We start from the raw sequence: 8,405 nt of genomic DNA, 5'->3' as shown, positions 1-8,405 counted from the left end.
CTCCTCCCCGCCCGCCCGGCGTACGAGGCAGAAAGTGCAGATTTGCGAATATTTTATTCGCAAAATGGCTGTTTTGCAAATAAAATATTCGCAAATCAGCACTTTCCGCCAAAAAGCAAAGATTTGCCACTTGATACACGTCCCCCTAAGAGTTTCTGCAGTGTTCCCTGTTCAGTTCCGTAGTCCTGTTATAAGCAGCCCATACTGATGTGGCTGTAGTTTACAGTACGGCCACTAGAGGCACTGCTCTGTGTGCTTTCAGGGCTATCAATGTCCTCTCCCACTCAATTTTTAATTTACAATAAAGTCTAGATAAATGTCTTTTTCTCTTTGTAGATTTTACTGCTTTAGATAATGGTGTAACCATTGGCTGTATTATAACATAGTACAATACATTTACTGTAGTTGTATCCAGAGTTTCCTAACATACGAATAAGTGTTAGGTCATTTTTTTTTATCTCCCTTCCCATATTGCTATCAACACAGCAGAGTCTAAATATCCACTAATTTATTATTAGTATTTACCTTTACATGGTGATCACAGATGGAAGCTTTCACACTTCTGTCGGGCTGCCCGTCTCTTTACTTCTTGTGGGTCAGCCATTGGATCTGTCTAGATTATACCATGAGGATTTTCCATTTTCAACACGTTACAAAAAGCATATTTGGCTCAGCTGCCCCCTAACAAATGGTGTTGTGTTAAATCGCTCTGCCTTCTGAGCCGATCTTATTACACGAGTGTGCCACAGCCTTGCCCAAAACAGGTTTCAGTGTAGGGCGTAGGCAAGTCACACTCAGACGCAGCTCAGACTGTGAAAGAGTGTTTATAAACGTATTAAGCATCTCTTAAAGAACCACTACATAGTACAGCTTGGAAAAGGGCCTTGATGAGGCATCTAGGGTAGTGGTATTAGAAGTACAGCATGTTATGCAGCCTAGAAAAGTTGTCAGTTGTCAAAAAAGAACAAATAGTGCATCACTGCATCTTTAGAAATAAAGATCCAATCTTTAGATGGTGAAGTTCGGCATAAGTCATCAGATTGCATTTATTATAACATGACACAGTTTATTGGTAATATTCCATGCAGTATGTCCTTTATTTCATAATGATATACAATAATCAGGCCCGGATTGGTAATCTGGCAAACCGGGCAAACGCTCGCTGGGCTACCAGGATTATTAATCCGGAGGCTGACGGTCCTCAGCAGTGGCTGCAAGAATAGCGCAGCCGGCCGCTGCGCTATTCATTCAGCTTGTGCAGAGGGCCGGTGCCCTGGCCCTTTAACTGTGAGTGTTCAAGATAAACGCTCACAGTTTGCAGCGGCCGCGCTCTGACTGACAGAGCCAGGAAGCCATTAGTCACTCTTGTGGCCGGAGGCAGCATTATACCTCTGGCCACAAGAGGCCGCTCTATCTCCCGTCTCCCCGGATTTCGTTGTGTGCTGGTGAGCAGGAAGAGAGAGCAGCAGTTCTCACTTATGAGTGGAGATGGGGACACTTCTCTGGGACAGGTGAGTATGTGTTTTTATTATTTTGTAATATGCCTCTTCTATATCAATGCTCTTGGGGGGGGGGGGGGGTTAAGATTAGCAACACCTAAGGGGAGGTAAGGGGGGTCACTACAGGGATACCTATGGGCTGCAGGCTTTTGCTAAAGCACGGGTAGGGGTTCCGGGTCTACTCACAATCAGCACTGTTTACCTCTCTGCCAACCCAGGAGGTCGTAGCTAAAAGGAGGAAAAGGCACCCACCCCTCTTCCCAGGCTGATAGCCTGCCGGGAAAAAGTTACCTCAGGCAGCTCCTCCATGCCTGCAGGGCAGATGGTGCAGAGAGGTCCCAAAGATTGGAGACAGGAGCAGCAGCAGATTCCCCTCTGTATCGCACCTCCCCCACCCCCAAGGAGGTTTAGTGTCACTTACGTGCTGAGCTGCAGGGAGACTGGAAGCCAGAGCGAGCAGCGGGGAAGCCCAGCAGACCCGTCCTGACAGAGCAGAGTGAGGAAGCACCCCTCCCCCAGCTGACCGTCCTGACAAAGCAGCAGCTGTGAGTAAACACTATGAGTGAGGGCTACTAGGAACAGCACAGAGTTACCCTAAGGTGGGGGCAGCAGTCCTGTCATGGCCTGGGAGGGGGGGGGGGGGGTGCTCCATTCCCTGGCTACTCCTGTCTCCTTATCTGTAACTTTTTTATTTTTTTAATTATTGCGTGTCAGGTTTAAAGGGGTTATTCAGCGCTACAAAAACATGGCCACTTTCCCCCTACTGTTGTCTCCAGTTCAGGTGCGGTTTGCAATTAAGCTCCATTTACTTCAATGGAACTGAGTTTCAAAACCCCACCCAAACTGGAGACAACAGTAGGGGAAAAGTGGCCATGTTTTTGTAGCGCTGGATAACCCCTTTAACCCTTTTACTGCTCTTCTGCTTTTCAATGGGACTGTTCGGATGATCCGTTCTACAACTGATGCCGCCGGACAGACTGCACGTCAGAACGCAGCATGCAGCGTTCTGACATACGGCCCGCTAGGCTATGCGGCACCGCATCCACTAAAGTCTATGGAGCCCCCCAACTCCTCTGTACAGGTGCAGCACTATAAGACAGGGGTAGGGAACCTTGCATCTCCAGCTGTTGTAAAACTACAATTCTTATCATGTCTGGGATATCCAGGCATGATGGGAGTTGTAGTTTTGCAACAGCTGGAGAGCCAAGGTTCCCTACCCCTGCTATAGGGTATATCCCCAAGTCCTGCTGCCCAAGGTCTGCCCAAGGCTCTGGTGTGCTGCTGCCCCCTACATCGATGGCCCCCTGTAATGCTGTATAAGAAAAAACTAATGACAACTGATTAATAAACGTATGGCAACTGATAGAGCTGATAGAACTGATGGAACTTAGTTTCTGTCAGTTTTTATCAGTTGTGACATCAGTTGTGGTCATTTTTTTTTTTTACAAAAAAACGGAAACGGATGCAACATATATATGTAAACTAGGCCTTATTGGTATTATAGGTAGTTTAAAGCGACGTTGTACCCATAATCTGACCCCCCAAACCGCTTGTCCCTTCAGATAGCTGCTTTTAATCCAAGATCTGTCCTGGGGTCTGTTCGGCATGTGATGCAGTTATTGTCCTAAAAACAACTTTTAATCCTGCAGCGCTGTGTCTAACGGCTGGGGCTTACATTTGTATATGCATTAGGCTGGCACCACTTCTCCGTCCTTCCTCCCCACCCTCCTCATCATTAGGAATGATCCAGGAACATTTACTGCTGTTTAAGCTTTGCACAGGTGTCTTAACGATCCAGCCCATGTTCATTATGCACACATGTGGGGAATAGGAAGCAATTTGCCTGGACAATAACTGCATCAACTGCCAAACGGACCCCAGGACAGATCTTGGATTAAAAGCAGCTATCTGAAGGTACAAGAGGTTTGGGGGGGTCAGATTGTGGGTACAGAATCGCTTTAAGGATGCCTTCACATGTATGGTATTGCATCATATTGCAGCGGATTTCACACTGTGAGTTTTGCAGCAAAATCTTTTGCAATAGTGGTACTGTAATTTTTTTGGCTTTACATTCTCCCAGCGGATTTTTCATTCTCTGCAAGAATGTAGCCCCTTCCCACTCAACCCAGCAGCAGCCGGACTAATAAGTTACCTGTCCACGCTCCTGCCTGCTTCTCCGGCTCCCGACTCCCTACACCACTATCCATGATATGTGGTGTGTGGGCTGCTGGAGTTTGAGTGCCAGGGCTGATTTTAAGTCCCAGTTCGGCCCTGATAATATTACAGGATGAAAAGGTAGCGCTGTGTGATGACATTTTCAATGTGATCCCAGTCCCAACAAAAGGGGAGTGGCCTCTGTAAAGGGGGCCTTGATAAAGGGTGGGTGGCTGGATGTTACAATGTGCGCCATGTGTGCCGCTGTGATAAATCTTGGGCGCCCTTAAAAATCTAGTGTGAATTTAGACCATCTCATTTTAGTGTACACAATCTTTAATTTTTTTTCTTTTTTTTTTTTGCACACTTGTTTGTAGAACATACAAGGTAGAGCATTTTTAACATGTTAAGCCACTCCCGTTTCATGCAAAACCAAACCCTCTTTGGGTAAGCACCACTCTCCATAGGGTAGAGTGAAAAACTTTTTTGTTTTATTTGTTTTAAAGATGTATTGAATATCATAATTTGTGCCAAAATTTGTTTATTTATATATTCCCTGTTGTCTCAGCAGACAGTGTTATACATAAGATTACATATGTCATCCCAACAGACAGTGTTATATATAAAAGGATTAGATACATTAGCTCCACAGGCAGGATCCCATATTACAGAATTAGCTACATTCACTCAGACAGTATCACACTTAAGGGCTATGTTCACATAAAGTTAAAAAAAAAAAAAAAAAGTTCATTATTACCACATTTTAATTGACCTCAATGGAATTCATTGAATTAAATGACAGCCGCCCAATGCACACGGTGTATTAAATGACAGACGTTTGTGTTCATGACAAGTATTTGTGGATGTCTTTTGCAAACAGACAGTATTTTTTAGCTGTTTACAAAGTTTTTCTTTTTTCATCGTCCTTTCGCCGTTTTCACTATTACATTCAATAGACTTTTCAATTAAAGACACAAAGGGGTAATCAGTCCACCTAAACTAGAACAATGTACTAACAGCCGTCATTGTAATGATCAGCAGCCAAACCGTGAAATGACAGACCTTATTTTCAACTCAAAATGACAGACATCATTGTAAAAAAAAATAAACGGAGAGGAAAAAAACGTCATGTGAACATAGTCAAGTATAGTATAATGCAAAAAAGAAGGAAAAAGAACTGCACTCACCGTTAAAATGTCTTTATCTTTATTTATAATCCATCTTCAAAAACACAGGACAAAGTGCTGGACAAAGTGCAGATAGTGCGGCAGCAGACGCCACGGAGGTAAGGTGACAGGCTGTTTCACGCCTCTTTTCCGGCGCTTCTACGGACCACCCTCGGACCACAGCCTGTCACCTTACCTCCGTGGCGTCTGCTGCCGCACTATCTGCACTTTGTCCAGCACTTTGTCCTGTGTTTTTGAAGATGGATTATAAATAAAGATAAAGACATTTTAACGGTGAGTGCAGTTCTTTTTCCTTCTTTTTTGCATTATATTTCATTACTTAGCTTGTTTTGAACTGGCACCACCGTTATTGCTGCTGCTCCACACTTTGCATGTTTTGGGCTGGGATTAGTAGTGCCACCATGAACTTCTTTTTTTACTGATAGTCAAGTATAGTATTTTTTTTTTTTTTTTTTTTACTAAGATTGTGCATATACAATGGCGCAGATTTACAGCCCAGGGCCACATGCAGGTTAACGTAAAGGTGCCATGAACTTTTAGGTCTGAGCACAGTCCATCAAGTCACTTAAGCTGTATCCTTGGTAAATGATGGTGTGTGGTTCATTTTCCATAATGTAAGGCATGTGCAGGTGTGCATTCAGGAAACAAAAAATAACTAAACTTGATAAATGAAGTTTGGATAAGGTCCTGAAAGCAAAATATGAGCTTTGGGCCAATTCCATGGGATTTTTTCCTAATGTGACAGACTACAATATGCAGATTTAGTCTGATCGAATAAAAGTGAAATTTTTCTGAGCCCTTCACTAAAGGGGCTCAGGTAACAAATCTGAATTCTTAGAAGAATCCAAAGGAACTCCTTCTAGATGTAACTACTATCTGTTCTAGCAACAGATATGTAAAGAAGAGCTAATGGAGAATAAAACGCCTGTTAATGTTCATAGTTCTTTAAATTGCATCCCTGTCTCTCCTGTGGTCTGATTGGGACATAATGTAGAAAATGCTATCGGTCTTTTGCCTGTTTTCCTATAGCTGGTTTATATGATTGATGCGTTATCCCTACACAAATATAATTGCTAGACTGTATGCAAGATATCAATAATTCTGCATAGCATTTATTATACCTAAGTATATAATCTCTGTGCACCTGATGTATTTTCCATTATTTCCACAGAAAGAAGACAAGTCCATCTGTTATGTGCTTATTAAAACCATACAGTGTGTTACAGATGCTTCCCGGTGATCACAACAATGCCATGAGTGCTTGTGGCCTACCCAGGTTGGTGTATGATTGCATAGGGAGAATTATGGAACTGATATACGCAGTGGCAGCAAGATAACCTTTTAATGCAATGTAAGGAGACAAAAGGTTACAAAATGTGTTAAGTTAAGGTGTTATTTAATTCATTTTTTTTCCACAAATCAATAGTTCAAGTGATTATAAAAAAACAGGTTTCAATACGTTGTTCTACAGCCTCCCCCCCCCCCTCCCATATCTGTGTCTATTATGGTCTATGGAGAGGGGAGGGGTCAAGGGGTAAGGGATCACAGAGCGGAGACAAACAGCTTGTGTATGGCACAACAACACAACATCCTGAAAACTTCACTCACCAAGTTCCCAGATAAGCACTGACCTTTCTGACCAGTTAATCCAGTGTTTTATGTGGCCAGACTCCAAACTGCAAAAGCTATTTCTCTACTCCCCCTACTTATTCATTCCCTCGGCCCCTCCCCCATCCATAGGTTATAATAGACACAGCAAACCCAGATTTGCTCCTCTGTAATGAAGATGGCTTTGCCTGATAATGAGAAGGTGGGGGGGGGGGGGGTAGGAAAACTGCTTTTGAGTACAGAAGGAAACTATTTTGCTTTCTAAAACCTATTGCAGAGTTCATTAAAATCGCTTGTATTGTTGATTTCTGAAAAATAAAATAAAATGACAGTTACACTTTAAGGCTATGTTCACACTACGTATGAGTCCGGCCGTAGTTCGTATGTCGTCGTACATGTGCGGCTGAAAGTACGGCCATGGGAAAAATAGACATGCGGCCGGAATGCGAACATGCGGGCGAACCACGAACATACGCCCGTAGTAGAGTTATGCTTCCCTAGTTTGTTTCGAAGCGATCTGAAACAGGTCATTTACTTGGAAATCTTCGCCCAGCCCAATAAAACACACAGAACCTTTTGGATCGAAAAATCACGTTCAATTTGGCTGAAAGAAGTATTCCGTACGGGACCGCATGGAAATCCACGGCCTTGTTCATTTTTCACGGCGCGGTATACGATCCGGCCGTAAGCTCATACGTAGTGTGCACTGTGCGGGCGTATATCGTATACTTTCAAGCGAACGCATCAACCTCAAAACTACTGGATCAACACAGTACGGTTTCCCTAGGTTGAACCTGATGGACTCTTGTCTTCTTTCAACCTTATTTACTATGTTACTATGTTTAAATGTGTATATTCGCGGTTCGCACTACGGCCAGAAAGACACGTAGTGTGAACATAGCCTAATTGACTATAGTATTGTTTAGAATAGCCAGCATTAAATGATATGTGATCCAGTAATGGGAGAGCCAAGGTCCACTACAGTGAAAGAGAAGGAATAAACTTTAAGTTACAGAATCTGCCAGCTGTGGACACTAGAGGGAAACAGTCACCATACTCCAGCTGGGGCACACTTCGGGACCTCCTGTACCGCTTAGTAGTCAATCCCATTTGATAGAGGTCATCAAATGACCAAAACTGAAAAAAGAGTTTTTTTTTGTACTTAGAAAGCGCTGCCTATATTATATTGTTTGCACAACCCAATATAGATGTTAATTTAGGTTGTTGGAGCTGCGTGTCAGATTATTGATACCTTTAATCAATAAATTGGAGGTAATCTGTTTCAAAATGTGGCTCCTGTGTGAGTGCAGCAACTAGAGGAATAGATTACTCTGCTAGATGGATAAAGTGTCTAGCTGGATGAAACAAACAGTTGTATTAGTATACACTATGGGGGACATTTATTAAGTCCGGCGTTTTTTACGCCGGACTTATAAATGTCCCCGCATCTCCGGCGCTACAGGGATTTATGTAGAGGCGGATTGCCTCTACATAAATCCCGTGCACTCTGGTGCGCACCGCCGAAAACCTACGCCAGCTGAGGACTGGAGTAGGTTTTCGGCGTATCTTTTGGCGGAACGGATGGTGAATCGCGCGGACTCTGAGTCCGCGCCCTTCGTTCCGCCCCCTTCACACCCCCTCCCCGCCCCCCGGCGTACTCGGCGAAAAGTGACGATTTGCGAATATTTTATTCGCAAATCGGGCATTTGCGAATAAAAAAATACGCAAATCGGCACTTTCCGCCGAAAATCATCCGTACGCCCGATGATACATGTCCCCCTATGTGTCTCTCTGTGTTTGCTAGCCCTCTTCTTATGTTATGTGATGGTATATATGCAATTGGACTGTCAAGCAGTCCAAAAACATTCCTCTGCCCTGTTTGTATCCACGCAGTAATGGTCGGTATCTAAAAATAATACAGTATAGGTGTCACTTACCCAGCGGTGTGTTTTGTCTT

This window comes from Dendropsophus ebraccatus, chromosome 4, assembly GCF_027789765.1.
Source record: "Dendropsophus ebraccatus isolate aDenEbr1 chromosome 4, aDenEbr1.pat, whole genome shotgun sequence".
Classification (NCBI taxonomy): Eukaryota; Metazoa; Chordata; class Amphibia; order Anura; family Hylidae; genus Dendropsophus; species Dendropsophus ebraccatus.
This window is presented reverse-complemented; position numbering follows the sequence as displayed.